General features: G+C 40.1%; 1 protein-coding gene across 8 annotated transcripts in view; it reads right to left on the bottom strand.

Moving 5' to 3' along the window:
* The window catches only part of pam (peptidylglycine alpha-amidating monooxygenase), a 392,585-nt gene that overhangs the window by 333,125 nt on the left and 37,349 nt on the right, over positions 1-22,111 (bottom strand). The window contains exon 1 of one of the 8 annotated variants that reach the window (XM_028805294.2): positions 10,909-11,013. The exons of the other annotated variants lie outside the window; for them this stretch is intronic. The gene's annotated coding sequence lies outside the window, so the exon portion shown is untranslated. Of the gene's footprint in view, positions 1-10,908; positions 11,014-22,111 lie in introns of those variants that run through there. 8 annotated transcript variants of the gene reach the window in all.

Raw genomic sequence — 22,111 nt, 5'->3', positions numbered from 1 at the left:
TCATATTCAACAAGACTTGAGGTTGTAATTGCTGCCAAAGGTACATCGACAAAGTATTGAGTAAAGGCTGTGAATACTTATGTACATGTGATTTCTCAGTTTTTTTTTATTTTTAATAAATTTGCAAAAACCTCAAGTAAACTTTTTTCACGTTGTCATTATGGGGTGTTGTGTGTAGAATTCTGAGGAAAAAAATGAATTTAATCCATTTTGGAATAAGGCTGTAACATAACAAAAGGTGGAAAAAGTGATGCGCTGTGAATACTTTCTGGATGCACTGTAGCTGCAACACACTTGTGATTTGATCAGAAAAGCAGGCATTATAAATTTGACTCCTTTATCTCTTCTCCATTCTGGAGGACTGCTACTGAATGTAACGTGAGATCTATTTCTTTACAATTTCACCTTGCTATGTCAGCATTCACCATACTCAACCGCATCAAATTAAGTGTGTTAAAACACTTAACCTGCAATGCCAGATCACTTTCATGTATAATGATGTCTGTGTATTGACGATTTCTGCCTTCACATCATTATGTTCGGACGTTCGGTTCACGAACGTCTCAGTACACGTACAACTCGGTTTACGACCAAAAAGTTGCCAAACTCTTGCCTCGGTTCACGACCACACACTCGGTATACGAACAAACCAGGTTCCCTTTCGGTTTGTACATGTTCAGTCTCTCCAAGTGCATTTCCTGTGCAGCGAGCAAGAGAGAGAGCGAAAGAGCGCGACACACACACACACACAGGCAGCGCGAGAGATAGAGGCACGCACACAGGCAGCGCGAGACAGAGAGAGCCGCGCACACACACAGGAGCATGCAAGAGAGAGGCGCGCACACACACAGGCGCTCCAGGCTCGCAAAAGAGAGACGCACGCACACACACATAGGCGCGGAAGAGAGAGGCGTGCGCTCCACACAGGAGCGTGCTAGAGAGACACACACACAGGCGCTCCAGGCTCGCAAAAAAGAGACGCACGCACACACACACACAGGCGTGGGAGAGAGAGGCACGGGCACACACACAGGAGCGCGCTAGAGAAACACACACACAGGCGCTCCAGGCTCGCAAAAGAGAGACGCACGCACACACACACAGGCGCGAGAGAGAGCGAGCGAGGGACGCTTAAGGTAGAGAAGGCATGTTTTTGTTTTCAGTTCTATTTACAGTGATCGGTTCGTAGCCTGCATTGTTGCAATGTTACTTTTCTTGGTGGTTTATTAAATTACGGATTTTTCAAATGTTCATTTTTTCCCCTGTGCTTAAAACTCATTAAAAAAAGTGGTTTAGCGAGCGGTTCCTAGCACTACAGCGCGAACTATTGCAGTGTTAGTTTTCTCTGTTGTTCAAGGTTTTCTCAGTGTTATTCAATGTTTTTACATTTAGTTTACCATTACGCTTTGCATTCTATAGTGTAATTAACTATATTTGTGCTTAAAAACTAAAAAATATATATATTTACATACAGTTCGTATGGTCTGGAACAGATTAATTGTATTTACATACAATCCTATGGGAGAAATTGCTTTGGTTCACAACCAACTCGGTTTACAACCAGAGTTTTGGAACGAATTATGGTCGTGAACCAAGGTTCCACTGTACATACATGTGGGATATAACGGTGCTGCCACATGCAGTTCATCAGTTTGTCAGCTTACACCTTAGTTCTACTTTCTCAATCAGGTTTTTAAATTTCTACTTTCAAAGAAAGACATTTAAATTTGCCATTGCATTTTATTATGCTATACAACACATGATACAAGACCGCACTTCGTACTGGCAACATTTTTTACCGTGAAATTCGATGCAAAGAAATTTTGTCTCATGCCTAATCATTTGGGCTCTATTACAATTTTGTTTCAGCCAAGGAATTTTATCTCTAAGTTTCGGTAGTTATCAGCAAGGTTTCCATGCTACATATTTCAAGAATATTTTATGAAAGCACTTGAACATACACTGGTATGTATCTGGTATGTATCAATTTGCATTGATTTTATGTTGCAAGCAAACATGTATTCAACAGTATTCTTTAAAGTAACTTGGTACAGAAGATGTTGCAAAACAAGACTATGTATGAAATTGTATGCAGCAGAATGCATAAACCCTTAACTACTTGCACCATTTTCTCATCTCATAACTACTCGCATGATGTACTTTATGGAAAAGTGTTAAAATGGTTATTTATATGCATGCTGTGAGATTGTAATATAAAAATATCGCAATAATTTTAAATTGTACGTTTTTATTGTAATTTAATACCATATTACTGAATAGTATGACACAGTCTAGGACTATATGAAAATAGACCTGATCCACTTCGCCACGTCACAGGTCACACTTTCGCCCACTGCAGGATTTGCACATGGACCATATTTCACTTCAGTTGTTGAATGCTCTTTGCAGACAAAGTCACTGCAAGAAGAACATCTCATCGTTGTCATACATACGTAAGTACCCGCGCAGTGTACCAAATGCACCATATGGAACTTGGGACTGTGCATCCACTCATAAAACCGGCTGAAGGCACACTGGAGGGAAACCATTGCCACACTATACTTGCAGTGAATCAAGAGGATGATAGATGGCAGATGCTGCCGGGAGGATTAAGTAAAAAGACGATGGACAAAAACAACAGATTGGTGTACAAAATACACCAGCAGGAATAGTTAAGGGTTAAGAAACACAGTAGTGTTGCTAAGCTTTTGCACATATATACTGTGGGACATGGCTGGCCTTTTATCCCGGCCAATACCCCCAGGCCACCAGGTGGATCTCTGCCTGCAACATAGAGGTGCCCGGAGTTCCAGCAGGGCATTATAGACAATGGAGTTTTCATCCACAGACCTGCTGGATACCACAGGGGCCTCTAGAGGACGCTGCAGGGAGGCCTAAAGACTCTTACGTGCCCTATAACCCGGAAGTATGTCTTAGTCACAGTGACAAGGGAAATGACGTACTTCCCGGATAAAGAACAGGACTTCTGATCTGACCCGGAAGTGATAGGAAGTCACGTGGACTAAGGGATTGGAAACACTTCCGGGTCAAGGACTATAAAAGGACTGTGGGAGATCCCAGACATTGAGCTGAGCTGTTTGGAAGGGTGGCAACGCGTCTGGGAGAGTGGAGGATTGATTATTATTGTGGTATTGTGTATTTATATGAGTAATGTGGAGAGGAGGGTGCTTTGTGCACGTTATAGTTCAAATAAATATTATATATGGACTTTTACCTGGTGTCTGGCGTATAGTCTGAAGGTTCAAGGGAGTGATAGCACCCCCTATCTGTCACAGTGGCGTAGTCGGCAGGATTCTCTGGCCGTCGATTTGGCAGAGAACCTGATAATAAAATTCTGTGGACAGAGAACCCCAAGAAGGCAGTGTCAGGGCACACAGAAAAAATCGCTGGAACCCACCTTCAACAAGTCCGTTATAAGGAAGAAGAGGAGCAAGCAAAGCGACAGCATCCGCGGAGGATCCGAGCTCGTCATGGCCGATGCTCGGGATGAGCTACGGAGCAGCCACATGAGTCAAAAGGAGCCTCCAGAGAAGGACGATCATCACAAGGTACATGCCGGGGATTTAATGAACAATCCATTTAAAATAACTCACTTTGTCCCGTGCATGTACCTCGGAGAAGATAATCTGGAAGCTCCGCGGGAGGCAGGAGACATTCCCGAAGACAGTGGTGCACTCCTGTTCGAGCCGACGAGCACAAAAGGGGACTTCCGCATGTCGGCTGCCGGCGAGGGACACGTGACTTACCCCGTTGCATTCTGGGAAGGAGAAGGTCCGCGTCCCGCTGTTTACGACTTCACCGACAAAACAACGGACTTGGACTTTGTGAAGGGGAAGGGGGAAGCGAGTGAAGCGCTGCTCGATCCACAAAAAGGTAAGGAGGGCCGGGAAATGGCTGATCGATCCACCGACAAATTAGCACAGGCGGATCGCAGTCAGCCAAAGATGGCAGCCTGGTCCTCCAAATCCCAGGCTCCTTTGCGAAGCCCATCCAAGCACGTGCCTGGAATGGACGTGCTCATTGGCTCCCGGCCGGTAGGTAAGCAGAATGAGGAAGTAAGCCTACCTGCGGCCGAATTAAATAACTATTTAGACATGCGGGAACTCGAAAAACTAATCGAGCCCATACGAGGTATTTTTCAGATGCTGGCGGCGACAAAGAAGATCGTCAGGAGATTTGGAAGTGACGACCGAAGCGCCAATCAAGAAGGCAGATGAGTACCTGCGGCGGTTAGGTCGAGAGCCTCCCGTCTTATATAATTTGGCGGTACAGGTGAGTAATGCCGGTACCGTACAGCATAAAGGGACGCAGTGTGTTCCAGGCCCGCGATTAATAAGTAGCGGGTGCCACGTCACTGTGAGCCCTACAAAAGAGTGTGGAATGATGACAGAAGGGGCGGGGGGACCACCAATCGAACCAGAGCAGATGGAAAGTGCTGTCTCCTGGAGCAATGCGGTGCTGAAGACGCCGCCTCCTATCAATTCAAAATCAAAGGGCGTGCACACAGTAATAGGGCTCTCTTTCACTAATAGAGAGACCCAAACTGTGGACAAGCCCCAGATTAAGAAGGATAACCCAAAAGAAAAATGGGGGTCTCCTGACAAACGAGAAAAAGGTGCTGAAAAATCAAAGGCGGCTCTGGAATCCTCCTCAGCAGGGAAAGGGGCGGAGCCAGACTTCCCCAAGTGTTTCCTGTCTCGCCGAGGGATACAAATGGGGGGGCCACGGCTGTGCTATGAATGCCGTAGGCCAGGCCACGTATGGCGACGTTGTCCTAGGAGGACAGAGGGACAAAGAATTCATTTTTATAATGTTCCTCCTAGTTTCTCACGAGAGTGTTTCCAACCTTGCCAAGGCCCGACCTATGGACCCTCCTGGAGGAAGGCGAACCTTGTGGGGCTGGATGCTCCGAACCATGATTCTTCGCTGGGAGGAGAGACTGTGGGACATGGCCGGCCTTTTATCCCGGCCATTACCCCCTGGCCGCCAGGTGGAGCCCTGCCTGCAACATAGAGGTGCCCCAAGTTCTAGCGGGGCATTATGGACAATGGAGTTTTCATCCACAGACCTGCTGGATACCACAGGGGCCCCTAGAGGACGCTGCAGGGAGGCCTAAAGACTCTTACGTGCCCAATAACCCGGAAGTATGTCTTAGTCACAGGAAATGACGTACTTCCGGGATGAAGAGGACTTTTGATCTGACCCGGAAGTGATAGGAAGTCACATGGACTGAGGGATTGGAAACACTTCCGGGTCAAGGACTATAACAGGACTGGGGGAGATTCCAGATGTTGAGCTGAGCTGGGTGGAAGGGTGGCAACGCGTCTGGGAGAGTGGAGGGTTGATTATTATTGTGTTATTGTGTATTTATATAAGTATTGTGGAGAGGACGGTGCTTTGTGCACGTTATAGTTCAAATAAATATTATATTTGGACTTTTACCTTGTGTCTGGCATATAGTCTGAGGGATCAAGGGAGCGATAGCATCCCCTATCTGTCACAATACATATACACACACATACATATATACATACAGTGCATCCGGAAAGTATTCACAGCGCATCACTTTTTCTACATTGTTATGTTACAGCCTTATTCCAAAATGGATTAAATTAATTTTTTCCCCTCAGAATTCTACACACAACACCCCATAATGACAACGTGAAAAAAGTTTACTTGAGATTTTGCAAATTTATTAAAAATAAAAAAATTGAGAAAGCACATGTACATAAGTATTCACAGCCTTTGCCATGAAGCTCAAAATTGAGCTCAGGTGCATCCTGTTTCCCCTGATCATCCTTGAGATATTTCTGCAGCTTAATTGGAGTCCACCTGTGGTAAATTCAGTTGATTGGATATGATTTGGAAAGGTACACACCTGTCTATATAAGGTCCCACAGTTGACAGTTCATGTCAGAGCACAAACCAAGCATGAAGTCAAAGGAATTGTCTGTAGACCTCCAAGACAGGATTGTCTCGAGGCACAAATCTGGGGAAGGTTATAGAAAAATTTCTGCTGCTTTGAAGGTCCAAATGAGCACAGTGGCCTCCATCATCCGTAAGTGGAAGAAGTTCGAAACCACCAGGACTCTTCCTAGAGCTGGCCGGCCATCTAAACTGAGCGGTCGGGGGAGAAGGGCCTTAGTCAGGGAGGTGAACAAGAACCCAATGGTCACTCTGTCAGAGCTCCAGAGGTCCTCTGTGGAGAGAGGAGAACCGTCCAGAAGGACAACCATCTCTGCAGCAATCCACCAATAAGCCTGTATGGTAGAGTGGCCAGACGGAAGCCACTCCTTAGTAAAAGGCACATGGCAACCCGCCTGAAGTTTGCCAAAAGGCACCTGAAGGACTCTCAGACCATGAGAAAGAAAATTCTCTGGTCTGATGAGACAAAGATTGAACTCTTTGGTGTGAATGCCAGGCGTCACGTTTGGAGGAAACCAGGCACCGCTCATCACCAGGCCAATACAATCCCTACAGTGAAGCATGGTGGTGGCAGCATCATCATGCTGTGGGGATGTTTTTCAGCGGCAGGAACTGGGACACTAGTCAGGATAAAGTGAAAGATGACTGCAGCAATGGATGAAAACCTGCTCCAGAGTGCTCTTGACCTCAGACTGGGGTGACGGTTCATCTTTCAGCAGGACAACGACCCTAAGCACACAGCCAAGATATCAAAGCAGTGGCTTCAGGACAACTCTGTGAATGTCCTTGAGTGGCCCAGCCAGAGCCCAGACTTGAATCCGACTGAACATCTCTGGAGAGATCTTAAAATGGCTGTGTACCGACACTTCCCATCCAATCTGATGGAGCTTGAGAGGTGCTGCAAAGAGGAATGGGCGAAACTGGCCAAGGAGAGGTGTGCCAAGCTTGTGGCATCATATTCAAAAAGACTTGAGGCTGTAATTGCTGCCAAAGGTGCATCGACAAAGTATTGAGCAAAGGCTGTGAATACTTATGTACATGTGATTTCTCAGTTTTTTTATTTTTAATAAATTTGCAAAAACCTCAAGTAAACTTTTTTCATGTTGTCATTATGGGGTGTTGTGTGCAGAATTCTAAGGGAAAAAATGAATTTAATCCATTTTGGAATAAGGCTGTAACATAACAAAATGTGGAAAAAGTGACGTTAATGAGAAGGTACAAGGCTAACATGTTTAACAAGTTTATAAGTAAAATAGACTAATTTTGGTGCAGCAAATCAAGAAAGTCACAGTATGTACATTGTGCATAACACTTTTTAAAATTAATATGTAAAAAAAAAACATGTATTAGGCTACTTTTTATTTAATTCATTTGACAGAGCTTTTGTATAATTGTACTTGTTAATGCTCACAGGATACTTTGGGTGTTTGAGAAGTCCATCTATCCATTATTCAACCTGCTATATCCTAACTACAGGGTCACAGGGGTCTGCTGGAGCCAATCCCAGCCAACACAGGGCACAAGGCAGGAGAGAAGTCCATATAAAATCAATTTAATGCCATACACTATTTAAATACAGTTATTATCTATATACAGTATTCCCTTTTGCACTGTATGATTACAAAGCTGCTGACTTAATAAACTGGTCAAGCTCTTTATTAATTATTGTGTAGACCCTCAAAGCAGGTGATTTGTTCAGCTAAATATCATGAATGTTTTGGATAACGAGGAGATATTAAGTCTCCGCATGCAACCTTCATAAGTAATGTATCTTGTATTTTCCAAGTTAGCCTCAACCATTATAGAATCCTGGCGTTTCAGGCAGTAATAATGTTGCCCAATGACAACATGTATATATACTTTCAGTCTGGGCCTTTAATACATATTTTTTCACATTATAATGCCTTGTTGCCGGCATTTAAAATAACACCATAGCTTTGTGTCCAGATAGTGAAATAACCAAGTCATGATATGCAATTTCACACAGTTGTCCAGAAATTACATCTGTACAATATGTATCTTCAGATTTATAACATACTGCATTTTATTATTTTTTTCTTTAAAACAGATTCCTACTGCAACTTTACTTCACTGTTTCATCTCAGCACTGCTACTGAACACTGTACCTTGCAAATCAATGCCTGAAAGGAAGAGTGCCTCTTTTGGTGATGAATTACACATATCAGGCTTTATGAGGATGGGAATCACATCAGCTTTCTTAGATACCTGCAAGGAAGGCAGCTTATTCAAATTGTCAATTTGTTTGTAAGCTGTGTTTTTGTAATGAACATTTTTAATAATCTTTTATTAGGCACAGGAATTATATACACCAATACATTATTTTGATAAAAAGTGTGACATTCAAAATTCATGCAGTTATAACCACTTTAATTCTTCTGTTCCCCAAAAAAGTAACTTACTAAAATGCTACTTTGCCATAGCATTATATTTCTAACCCTGCAGGAGAGCTAATAATGAGACATTTCAAAGTGTCACTCAGTTTTACTCTCTCATGAGCACATAGCATTGCCATGTTTCTACCTACTATGAAGAAAGATACACGAAGAAGAAAAAAACAAATATAACAATTGTCCTTTGAAAGAATATGCTCTACACAGGCATGAGATTAACAGAGGAAAAGAAGTAGCAATTTGTTGAGATTTCCTATTCTTCATTATTGTTTAAAAATATATACTGTTCCCTTTATAATTCATAAATATTCAAAGTGTAGACTCTAATAAGGACACTTGCTTTTGCTGGAATGCTACAACAAGTTTTAATTTACCTTTATACTTCACTGATATCCAATAACAACCAGAATTATTTTAAAGTTCAAATTACAAAAATTTTTAGTCCACATCCAATAAAGCCCATGACATTTTGATAGACTGGCACCCCTTCATCCTGCCATACTGTGATGTACTCTGGTAAAAATGTTTTTAAAAAAAATTAACATATGAATAATGATGGACAATTTTTATAGGTAACAAACTGATATGCCACATAAGGATAGCATTTCATAAACTCCTACAGCATCAGATACCGTCTTGACTGGCAGAGAACAAAATAAGAAGAACAGAACCTACACGCAAAACATAAGGTATAGGTCTCACAAGAATAAAAATTAGGTAGAATCAAGTGTATTACCAAAATGCTGTTAATTCAGCATACAGGATTCTATTATTCCCCATTATCACTAATTACAGGAACTATCATTTATCCAACACCTTTCATTCCCCAGTGGTACAAAGTACAATTCTGCCTTGCAATTGAACTACTAAAATACATTCATGCTTATTTTGTCATGCAAGCCAAAAATTTTCACTGCATGCTGTTACTGCAGCTGGCTAAAAGGTCAGTCCGATTGTAAAAATAACCAAGAAGGATGTAACCAGCAGAGCCATGCTTTGCACCACTCAAGACAATTTTAAAACAAAGCCAATCAGCCAAGCATCACTACAGAAATGTTCTTACTAATGAAATAAAATTAACTACTCTAAAATACCATGAGATAGATGTAAACAGTTAAATTATTATTTTTAATTGCAGGGTTTAAGGTTTTTGAATACTGTGAATATGATAAGGACTTGTTATAACTATAGTATGTCTGTGCAAAATTGAAAATGTCACCATTGACAGAAAGAGACAAATTAAATATTAATGTCTAGACCCAGCACTTGGTAAGGTACAGACTACCAGCTGGATTTTAAGTGTAAAAGGCTAATGCAAAACTGAGGTTGTTTTGCATTTCAAACTGCCAGGGCATATATAATCAATGCACAATTTTTGATTCACACTCATCTCTCAGGGCTTTTTTCCCCTTTCTGCCCCCTTAATTATAATATCCAAAGTGCTCAGCTATCACTGTCATCAAAACAAAGCCCCTAGGCAGGAACTTAATGTAACATCTGTTTGAATGGTTTAGTGGTAAATGAAACAATGGTGAAAAGGCTTTTAAATCATTTTGTCAGGCCTTCAAAAAGAAAGGCAGGAAGAAAGACACAGAAAATGCACACCGCTTATGCACGCAACACAGGCTATCACTTCTAAAATATTTTAATTATAAATAGCCCACCTTTGTAAATGACAAAAGATAATAAAGGTGTGCAGTTTTTCTGAATCATTCTTTGTTACTGTTTAAAAGGAGTTAACATCAATGTTAGTATCAGAAGTGTCTAACTTAAAAATACTTTATTAGAATATATATAGCCTACAAAACATGCACACTTAATTTTAGAAAACCCAGCAAAATAGTTCTACAGTTGCAATCAAGACCTCTGCTGGGGAGAGAAAAAAAAAACCTACAGCAACATTTAATGGAAGTGGGCACACATTAAACCTCAAAAGGGACACATTTAAGTGTCTATTATTACAGCTCACTCTGCATCTTTGCTCAAAGATTAAAAGTTGTTGCCACATTATTTTGTCACCACCCTGTTGAAAGTAAATCATGTTAATCAAAAATGTACATTTATAGTCTAATATTAGTCTTAAGCAAAGACAACTAAAAGCAAAAAAAAAATTATGTATACAGCTGGCTAGGCTAATTCAAGAGCCTGTAGGAAGACTTGCTATTGATGTTATAAAGTTTAATAAACTGGGAAAATCTTGACAGGAATATCAGTCTTTTCATACAGGTGTCACATTTTTTATGAAATATGTTGTTTGTATAATTCTACTCTGTAAATTCACAAAAATCAGACAGCATTTACAAATATCGCTGACTATAATTACAGATTTTTATATAGCTACTGACACAAACACATGCATTTGAAACAAAATACATTGCTTCTCTTTTCAAACTTGATTCAGCTGAAGCGATGGCTAGTACCACCCCCCTTTTGTTGAATGAAATGCTTTATGTAAATCTTATTATGTGCCTCCTATATCAAACAAGCAGCATGAAAGGACTGCCAAGAAGCAAAAACATGCAATAAAATAATCCCATCATAAGCAGCTTACCTGCAGTCACTTTCTTTTTGTGAAGCACAAAGCCAGTCGACAACTAAGAAAAGATAGAGGAACACAGAAAGGAGGAGCGAAGAAAAAGAGAGAGAGAGAGAGAGAGAGAGAGTGAGAGGGAGGGGTGGGGAGGAACCAGCTCAGCAGCTACAAGCGTGAGTCACTGGTGTCGAGGTTAGAATTAGCCCAGCATGTTCAGTGACATCATCACTAAAGACATGGATGCAGGGGATACTATGGTAACCGCTTCATGCACTAAACAGTAAAAAGACTAATTGCTGTAACAACTTCCTGAGGCTCCTGTAACTGGACTTTGACTTCCTATTCAAAATGACTTTGTATAATAAGAACCTTCATTATTCAGTGCACTGCAAGTGAGTCAGGTAAAGAAGTTCCATTATAGCAGAGCAGCATATAACATGCTTCACAGATCTCTTAACAAATTTTAATGCTAAATGCTGTTTTTCTTGTTTATTATATAGAAGAGTTAGAGTTTGTGATGTTAAGTGTAGTGATTTGATTTTTAACGTAGATGCTTGGTATGTATCATTTTATTTGACAAAATACATCTAAATATAGGGAACTCCAGTCAGCATCTCACTTATAATAAAAAGCTAAGAAGTCTACAAATCTATGTACTAGCTGTAGTATTATAGACAAACACAGAAAAACACGGTGTGGGTTAGGTTGTTCATTTGAGGCAGGGATTTGTAAGCTACATATAGTGTACATGTAGCACAAATTAGAAAAAACAAAAAAGGAAAAGGAAACAAACTGTTAATCTGTTGAAGTACTGCAATATTCCAAATTAGTACTGCATTAAGAAATTCGGGGTAATACTGAGTCAGCAAAAAATGTGGCTAAAGCCATTCAGATTCTACAAATCTATACACATTTCTGCAGAAATACTATAGAATTTCTGTATAATCACAAACGTCTCAATAAAATATTGAAACGTCTTAAAACATACAATACTGTAAGAGGACAACAAAGGAAAACAAACTTCATTTTCAAACTTTCCCTTTTCCAAATCTTTTTGGTTAAAAAAAAAAAAAAAAAAACCTATTACAGTACATCACTTTACTACGCACCTCAAAAGAGGTGTACATGCTTATCTACATGTAGCACTGGCAGATTTAGTTCTATAATAAGGGTAGCGCAGTACACCAATACTGTACACTGAATTTGCGACTCTTTGGCATGCAGTCCATTACCTTGGCTACTGGGCCAATATAACTAAAGAATACTAATTACTTTCCTTACTCTTCACTACTGCACAGTACAAGCTAGTATCTAAAGAATTAATGGTTAAAATACCAACAGGAGCCTTTAGTTCTGTTGTTGTCTCTTTGGAGATCTCTAAACACAATGGTGTGCACAAAAATCATATTTATAAAACTTGACATATGCACATTTCCATACAATGCATCATTTATAAATCATAATCAGATTGTAAATGTGCATATATGAATGCACCCTGAATACCATCCTGAAACATCCATATAGAGCATTTTAATGAACTTCAGGAATATGGAATCAAGATGCTGCAGAACTTCATTTGCTGGTAGATCAGTCCCCCACTTAACATACTAAGACACCGCCTCCTGCATTCAAGAGTTTCTGGTGGCACTCCGCACCCAAGAGTTTAAGATCACACAAGGCATTATAGCACCTGTCCTCTACATTCCGCGGGTCAGGGAAAGGTATAAGGCACCGTCATCTGAGGGTGTAGCTAATATTACCTGCCACATTCAATGACATGATTGATGCTACAATGAATACAACTGGCCATACCAAAAACTGAGTTTTCAGCCAGTTACATTACCAACAAGCCAGCCACCACATATAGAATCATCACATCTGTCAAAGCTACTGTGCCTGTAAATAAATGACTCAAGTTCACCCAGGCTACTGAGCCACAATATTTGTCAGTATCATCTTGGCATTACTGAGAACTTATGCATTAATGGAATGTTGCTGCACACAGTTAACAAAAGTAGTTTCATTCCTGCTGGGTGCCCTTATTATAATACAAGTACAGGAAAATTGCTCTAATTATGTTAGGCATATCGGACAGTGCTGAAAAATGCCTTTTAATATTGGCAAAAATATTGTTTTATGCATGTGCATCTACACCATACAAAAATTGGATGTATCACCTCATCGGCGAGTTAATTGCCTCCAGCACAGCAGGCATGATGGAGTAAAACTTGGCTGAGTTATTTCTGACCAGTCAGCCAGTTACACGTACAGAAGTGACTTCTAACAGCCAATATAAACAGACGAAAATCAAAAAAGTTCTTCAGTGCAAATACGTAGCATTGGCACTCTTAAAAGGGAACTAAAATACATCATCATTTTAGAGGTGTAATATGTTAGTCACATCAACGCACATTATAACAACAGCTTGGTGATATGTATTATGCACGTTAGTAGTCACATGGCTGGTTTGGCAACAGTACCCTATTTGATTAATGTTGTCATCATTTCCCAAAATGTTACATATGCACGTGTCAGAGTTGCCATAAATATACTGTATGCATGTTCCACTGTCAAGTTTTCCATCCTAATGTTTGCTTCGGAATTTGCATATGTGTATTTCGAGTCTCTTTGTGCATATGCAAGTTTTAAAAAAAGGTCTTGTTTGATTTGATTGCAAAAGAACAGTAGTTTTACCCACACTAATTTTGGCATTGTTACCCAAGATGTGCTAAGCAAAGCTGCAGTATTTTACTGATCTGTTTTTGTGCTTTATTTCAACGCTTAGCCCTTGCATAATTTTTACATGGTTAGCTTATTACCTTCATTAGTAAAACTTACAGCCAGACCCCTTCACAACATAGTGCTTTCTTCCTGACTCACCCCTCTGCACTTTGATATATAAGTGTACTCAACAATTTTTGTAAACACTTCTTCTGTGCTCTAAAAGTGTCATTTTGCATCTGTTTCTGTCCCACTCACTCTTAAACACAAGAACACTAACTGCTGTTTAATGCTAAAACCTTCTCATTAAAGCAAGCAAAAAATAACTGTCATAAGTTTGATTTTGCTTTTACTACAGCCCTTTAAAACCCCAACCTTAAACAGCCTTGTCACCCAATGTGCTTTGTCCCACAATTAGTCTCAGTCTTATGTAGCAGGTGGTTTAACACATAATTCCTAAAACAATGAGGAGAAATTTAAACTATGCAGATCACCTTTATTAGAATAGTGCTGCATCTGTAAAGGAGAAAAAGTAGACAGATTTTGCAGACTATGACTTGATACTATGACAATCATGTTTAACTGAGATATTCCACAGGTGCTAAATGTCATGATATTAACTACTCTGCCGCTGCCCATTGGACACTTCTGAAATAATAAAACAAGTTAGTCTTCAGCCTGCCTGTCTCTTGCCTGCTTTTTCACTTTGGTCACTGTTCACATTCGGTTAACCGTTAACGGCTTACTAACTAACCAGTATTTCTTGTGATCTAAAACTGCTCTACCTGTGCTTATTCAGCAGAAAGACACATCATAAAATGTCTGCAACACTGGACTACAGCTGAGTGTAGCAAGCAGAATTCAAGCAACAGTGTCATAAGCACTTCATGATTTGCACATGAACAAGTAAGAATAAATAAATAAAAAAGTAAATAAACAAATAAATAGAAATCATTAATAATGTAGCAAATGCAATGCCAGCATGTGTTGCTCGTATGGATTTCAGCTCCTTTTCGTGGCTGCTTTCGTACCCAGTCGCTAAGGATTTTGATGGCTCTTATATTTAAGTACTGATTGTATTTGCTCTTGCTATGGGAGCCAGTGCGGTCGTTACCATAATAAGCATTTAAAAAAAAAAAATAAAAAAAAAAGCACCTACAAACTTAAATGTAAGTTTCAGTATATTCAAATATTTACTTATTTTAAATTTGAATAATCAAACCTTTTTTGGCTAAACTGTACTAAAAAACTAAGAATGCAAAGCATTAGGCAGAAAACTGCATATACTATAGCATAACTGCTGGAGCAATTTTAAAAAATGCAGCTCACTAATATTGCAATTATAGTCACACTTGACTCTAAAAAAACCAAAGGACATCCTTGACACATATCAAGCAGAATTAGTAAATTAACCATGTACCGTGTTTCCCCGAAAGTAAGACCGACCCCAAAAGTAAGACCTAGCAGTAATTTCTGATGTAACACTAATATAAGCCCTCCCCCGAAAATAAGACCTACCGCTAATCCACCGTTTTTGCTTCTGTCCTGAGAGCTGCCGTATTTAGCATAGAAGCTGCTCTGGTTACAAGATAAGGTGCTTTTACAAGTAGTTAAAAAAGAGTAAACGTTGTCTTTTGTCCAGCATAACATTGGATAAATATTTTTCCCCCCAGACAAGATGACTGCAAAAAGAAAGAGCTACTCCATTGAGTAAAAAAAAGGGATCGTGGAAAACTCCCAGGGAAAGAATCTAACAGCTTTTTGCAAGGAGCATAAGCTGGATCTCCGCATGGTACGAAAATGGCGTGCAGAGTAGGACAACCTCAGTCACAAGATGGATGAGGAACATGCTAAGAAGTGCAAGTGTGGATCAGGTCGGCAACCATTATTTACTGAGCTGGAAGACATCATCTGTGAATGGATTGCTGACAGGAGAGAAAAGGCTTTGGTTGTGCATAGGGCTGATATTCAAGCATTTGCTCTCGCAATGGCACCTTACATACCGGTAGAATTAAGCCCAGCCAATTTCAAAGCATCACAACACTGGCTGGATGGCTTCCTTCGGCGAATGATCTGTCTCTAAGAAGATCAACAACACTGTTCAAGCTGGATGACACTGAAATTATTAAACATGCATTAGCATTTAAGTCTTTTGTTGACAACATAGACTTTACTAAATACCAACTCTCCAACATGATTGCTATGGATGAAACTGCAGTGTATATGGATCAAGGATCTCAAATGACAATTGATCAGAGGGCCGCCTCATCAATCTACTGTACATTCCCTCCACTGGTTACGAAAGTGCACGGGCATCCTGTGTTTTGGCAATTCGTCTGGATGGAAAGAAGGTCCCACCTCTTATCATCACTAAGGGCAAGAAAGAGAAGACTGACTATGTTTCAGGTATTTATGTTCTTGAAACTGAGAAGGCATGGCGCACCCAAGCCGTTACAAGAAAGTGGGCAGATTTAATGTTTCCACGTGTTTTGCGAGGTGCCCAAAGAGGTCTGCTAGTCTGGGATTCTGCTAGCACTCACCGCACTAAAGACATGAAGAACTTCCTTAAAGAGAGAAGAATAGATCAGATAATTATTCCTACAGGAATGAGCCTATCTCCAGACACTTGACATTGCAATAAACAAGCCATTCAAGGACCATTTGCGAATAGAAGTCAATGATTACATTGAAAACAGAATGGATAGAAATCAGCAGGGGAATTTTGTGAAGCCTAAGCTGCAAGAGGTGGTGACTTGGGTGAAGAATTCATGGGATAAAATCACTGAAAGCTGTGTTGCCAATGCACTATGAGCAGGTTACCTGGACAAGAAGTGTTCATTTAAGGAGAGCAGTATTGTTGAACATGAGAAATTGGGGCCATTAATTCTAAAGGAACTAGGGGGCTCCGCCCCCTGCTCGCTTCGCTCGCCAACCCCTGGCGTTGGGGCATGACAAAGAGTGAGATGTATGAATTAGATATAGAATAGTGTGCAGGTTTGGATGATGCCTATATAAATACAAAATAGAGTGTTTGGCATAGAGTAATGTTTTATTGGAATATTTCTCTGTATACAACATTAGTAGTAAAGATGGTGTCTTGTCTTTGAATGAGTCTTCCTTGGCATGGATCATTTTTAATTTTAACTTTAATGTGAGATGAACGTCGAACACATGAGAAGGCAAAATAAAGTTGTCCATGTCCAAAAACGGGTTCAGAGAGGTAGATGCCAACCTTGTCCATGGTTCGTCCTTGTGATTTGTTGATGGTCATGGCAAATGCAGGTTTAATGGGGAACTGTCGGTGTTTCAATGTAAAAGGTAATTCTAGGTCAGAACTCGTAAGGTCAATTCCAAGAATGAGAACAGTATTGTTAGCATGTGAATCTGAAAGAACTGTTGCTTGAATAACATCGTGTGTTATGGTGTTGACAACTAACCGTGTGCCATTGCATAAACCCTGTTTAGTGTTAAGGTTTATTAATAGCATGATTATTGTTCCGTTTTTAAGGCTAAGGTTGTGTTGTGGTCATTTGTCCGGGTTAATAGTGTTCAAATATTCTAATGGGAAATTCAGATGTTCATTGTCGTCATCAGAGTCAACTTTGTCAGAGCTTAGAAAGAGCCGTGTCTCTCCAGGAAGTAATGAAATGACCTGGTTAATAATGTGATTAACATTAATATTTTTTGGACATAATATAGTGCGTTGTGTTAACCACATATGCGAAAGCAGTATGGGCCATTGCCTTTTGGTGGCCTGATATGTACTCCGGTAGATGCAAAAGCAAATGAACTATTGTAGGATCTAATGCAGTTCATAAAGTTTTTAATTTCAGGCACATCCTTAGTTAGAAGCTTCTGTAGATATTCAGGATATGAATGTAAAGGAGGCAGTCTAATCTGCCCCTTTTGACAACAACGTGTAAATTCATTATTTGTATTGCCAGTTGTTTCTTCTGTGAAGTTAAGTGAATGACAATGATTGCAAATGACATTCATTAATCCCAATGAATTTTCCTCAATAGTGGACTCATTATTGAAAGCGTTGTCAGCCAACTGGCGTAAGCGTTTAGCAGACGTCTGGTGTTGATGTCTGCGACGGGCATGTTTTGCTTGTGGTGTTTGAGTGCCGCGTTGTTGCATGTCCATTATTTGTGACGCGCTATTTTTGATTTTTAATTGATCCGCCTCCGCTTTGCGCAAAGTCCGTTTCACTCTACGTCGTGCATTGTTTGTATCGTGCCTTGTCCGTTTTTGTATGTCGGTCAGTTGAGCTTTCTGCTTTTTGAGTCCTGCTTGCTTGTTTTCTGGCCGGTCATATGCGCGTTGCTTTGCTCCCTTTTTTGTATGTCTGAGACGCGAGCTCTTTCTTTTGAAATCGTGGTTGTTTTGATGCAGCACTTTGAGACGCGCGCTGTATGCATCTACGTTCAATGTGTCTGTTCATTTGGGCACGTCTCTGTAACGGGGTTACTTGAGCTTTGCGTTTTTTGATCCGAGACATTTTTTCTCACGTATTTTCCGAAGCGCGTTGTATGCGCCGGCGTGTATTTTTTTGGTTTCATTCGTGTTCGTGTGTTTGGTCCCGTTATCCGATCCGAATCGTTTTGTACCCGTGACCGTGTATGCATGACTTGTTTGTTCCTCAGCGTGCAAAATATGTATAAGTAATAAGGAGGATCGCACTCACTGTTAATATGGAGCCTTTTCTCCAGTTGAACGGTTAATAGTGCTTTATTTTAATGAGATCCACCTATGCTGCCTAGTGTGAAGGTTTTGAGATGACGTATGCTTAATATGGACGTTTCCTTTAGATATGTGGCTTTGGGTGTCACTTCTTATTGATTGTGGGGGGGGGGTGTGTGGGTGAGGATTGTTGTTGAGCGAGCGTCTTCTTTCGTTTTGTGTTCCAGGGGCTTGTTGAATCCCCCTCTTTGTGTGTGTCCCGTCCGTTGCTTGTAGGGTGTGTGGGGTGGTTTTGTGTTCTTTTTTTTTGTGTTCCAGGGGCTTGTTAAATCCCCCTCTTGGTGTGTATCCCGTCCGCCCTTTCTTGCGCCTGCGCAGTACGTCTTTTTGCAGCTACGGCCCATGGCCGGATGTGCCTGCATCCATCATCCAGTTTAGCATTCTCAGTTAGTAATATGGATTAGAGTCAAAAGAAATCCAGGAAGGAATTGCAGGTTCAGATATGGGGAGTTGATGATATTCTAGAAGATGATGACATGATTGTATTTGAATAAATGTAGAAGCAGTTAACATACGGTAGTTTGTATAACATGAATACATGTTGATTGTTAAACCAGAGTTAACATAGGAGGGGGTGCCCAAGGAGTTTTTGGGGTGCACGTTTTTCCTGCTGCGGTGGGTGAGTGTGGAACAGCTTTCAACCTCGTTTGTTGCTTCTTCTCGTTCTTTGTGGTCGGCGTGCGGCTGTGGGCTTTTGTTTCCTGCTGGGGAGGGGTGCTGCATTTCACCTTTTTTTAGGCAAGAAAAATCTTTTCTCGTTTGTGAAGGGGTGAGGTGCGGCATTTTTCGCTGCCGCGTGCTGGCCGCAGGGATCAAGAACGGCAGGAGACGGGTTTGAAACTTGGGGCACTACCTCGGAGTAAGTTGTTCTGTGCTTGCCTGCCGTGGCGGGGGAGGTGTGTGCTCCGGGGGCTCCGTCCAGCGTGGCGCTATTGCAGATTCTTTTGGGTACCCCCTCATACAGTAGTTTGTAGAACATGAATACCGTACATGTTGATTTGATTGTTGAACAGGCGTTAACATACTAGTAGTTTGTACCGTATAATTGTTGAACAGGAGTAAATGTACTTTACTTTTTTGAACTTCAATAAAAATAAGACCTACCCAAAAATAAGCCCTAATGCATTTTTTGGACCTAAAATTAATATAAGACACAGTCTTATTTTCGGGTAAACACGGCAGCATCACAGTACTCTTAATATTCTAGTTATTGATGTATTCCTGAAATGAAAATACATTTTTTTTTTAATTGAAAGTAGCATAGAAATCTGGCTTGAGTATTAATCGCGTCATGAAATCAGCAGATCAGTAATGATCTTACAGCATTCATGTGGGAAAGCCCTGCACATGGCTGCTATAGTTCTGTGATGTCATGATGGCCTCAGAAATCATCATGAGGAACTAGGAAAAAAATGTTTGTCTACGCCAGCCACTTGATAAACCTCCAGGAAAATATCTGGCAAACAAGATCACTAGAGAACTGTAGAAAATGTTTTGGCATATTGCAGTGATCAACGCTACAAATTATGTTGTCCTCTTGACCTCATCAGAACTCTAGCATACATTAGAATGGTTTGCAGGTAAGTGTGATGTAGTTCAGATGAAGTTAATGTGAAATTAAGGTCCTCTCCAGGAACTCTACCTCAAATTTCTTACTAGACTCTGGACAGTGACTGAAACAGTAAAATTAACCACTGTTGCCAATTATCAAGAGCCAGTTAAAATGAAATGGGCATTAGGATGCACCTTGGATGCCTCCCTCAGGAGTAATACATGGCATTTCTGTATGGCAAAAGACAGAGAGACAGATCCAGGACATACTGAAGGAATTATATCTCTCAACTGTCTTGGAACCATCCAGGTATTCCCTAAGAAAGTTTTAGGGAATAAGTAAACCTGGTTAGTATACTGCTACCATAAGCCCACCAAGAAAATGGAATGAAAATGATAATAATGACAAATCTCCTTTTAATAATGACAAATCTCCTTTAACCTCAAGATAAGAAAATGAAAGTATCTGATGGAATTTTATGTTGAAAGCAGTGCTTGTTTACAGAAATTACAGGTGAGGTCAAAAATTCACACTACTATTTCACATTATGTTGAAGAATTCTTCTTGAAATGAAACATGAGTCAATAAAAAATACCATCTGTTAAAATAGCAAATTAATTTTAAACAATAGTTTATTTTTTCCCCTTATTTTTTATCATGAGGTAATGTTTCAAATGAGAACAGCCACAAAAAACATACAGGTGTCCATTATACTAGATTTCCAGTCATTTACGATTTACAACAAATGCAGCATGAGTCAGATATCAAAATTTAGATCATAGAACATACTTTTATGGCACTGCTTGCATCCCTTGCTATTGTTTTTATACATTTCATTTATTAGTTACACTCACATAGCCATAAGAAAGAAGAAATCAAGAACATGATGTATTTCCCTGCAGCCAAACCATAAATAAATTGGTAACAGTTTACCTTTATTTACACTTCAGCTGTCTTGGGCAATGCCTCTCACAGATTCAGTTTTTGCTTTGATATTAGGCATAGTGCACCTGCTTTTGAACTATAACAATCAAGCCTTCCTTGTAATGAATTTTGCACATTAACATCAGCACAGCATTGTTGGTTTACTGTACAAAGACTACAATTGGCCAAACTAAATTGGCAAAATAATCAACAATGCTTACATAAATTGCTAACATATGAGGATTATGCAATATAGTAGACAAAGGGTAGTAGTAGTATTACCACATAAATCGTAGAATAATTAATTTCTAACTTGCATGTGTAACCAACATGCAACACGCAGCTACTCTCAAGCATCATGGAATGTGTTAAAATATAGTGGATTCAGTAAGCATTCTGATCCCTTCACTTTATTTACATTTTATGCTGCAGCATTATGCTAAAATTGTTTATATTTATTTTTTCTCTGCATCATGCGACACTCAGTAGCCTAGAGTCACAAACTGAAAACAACTTTAGAAAAATATTTGTAAATTTATTAAAAAATAAAAAAATGAAATATTACATTAACACAAGCATTCAAAGTCTTTGCTATGACACTTGAAATATGGGTAAGGTGCATCCCATTTTATTGATAATCACTGTGATGGTTCTAGATTTTATTTGGAGTCCACCCGTGGTCAATTTAATTGAATGGACAAGGTTATAAAAGGCACACTCTTGTCTGTTTAAGATCCCACAGTTGACAATGTGTCTCAGAGCAAAAACCAAGCAATACGGTGAAAACAATTGCATGCAGAGCTTAAATAAAGAACTTTGTCTAGGCACACATCAGAGGAAGGCTACAAAAATTCCTGCAGCATTAAAGGCTCCAAAAACCATGGTTGCCTTCATAAATCTTAAAAAACTAACCACAACTCTTTCTACCACTGGCTATCTGACCCAACAGAGCAATCATGACAGAAGGGTCTTGGTAAGAGAGACAACCACAAAACTGATGGTCACTCTGGCTAAGCTCCTGAGACCTTGTGTGGAGAAGGGAGAAACTTCTAGAAGGATAACCATTACTGCAACACACCGATCTGGGCTTTATGACAGTGTGCTCATACAGAAGTCTCACCTCAGTAAATGACAAATGGAAACTCACTTAGAGTTTACATAAAGACACCTAAAAGACTCGTGACTGGAATAAACAACATTATCTGGTCTGATGAAACCAAGATTAGCAACATGTCTAAAAGAAACCAGGCTTAGCTCACTACGTGTGCAATACCATTCCAA

The sequence above is a fragment of the Erpetoichthys calabaricus genome, chromosome 7 (assembly GCF_900747795.2).
Source record: "Erpetoichthys calabaricus chromosome 7, fErpCal1.3, whole genome shotgun sequence".
Taxonomy (NCBI): domain Eukaryota; kingdom Metazoa; phylum Chordata; class Cladistia; order Polypteriformes; family Polypteridae; genus Erpetoichthys; species Erpetoichthys calabaricus.
This window is presented reverse-complemented; position numbering and strand designations above follow the sequence as displayed.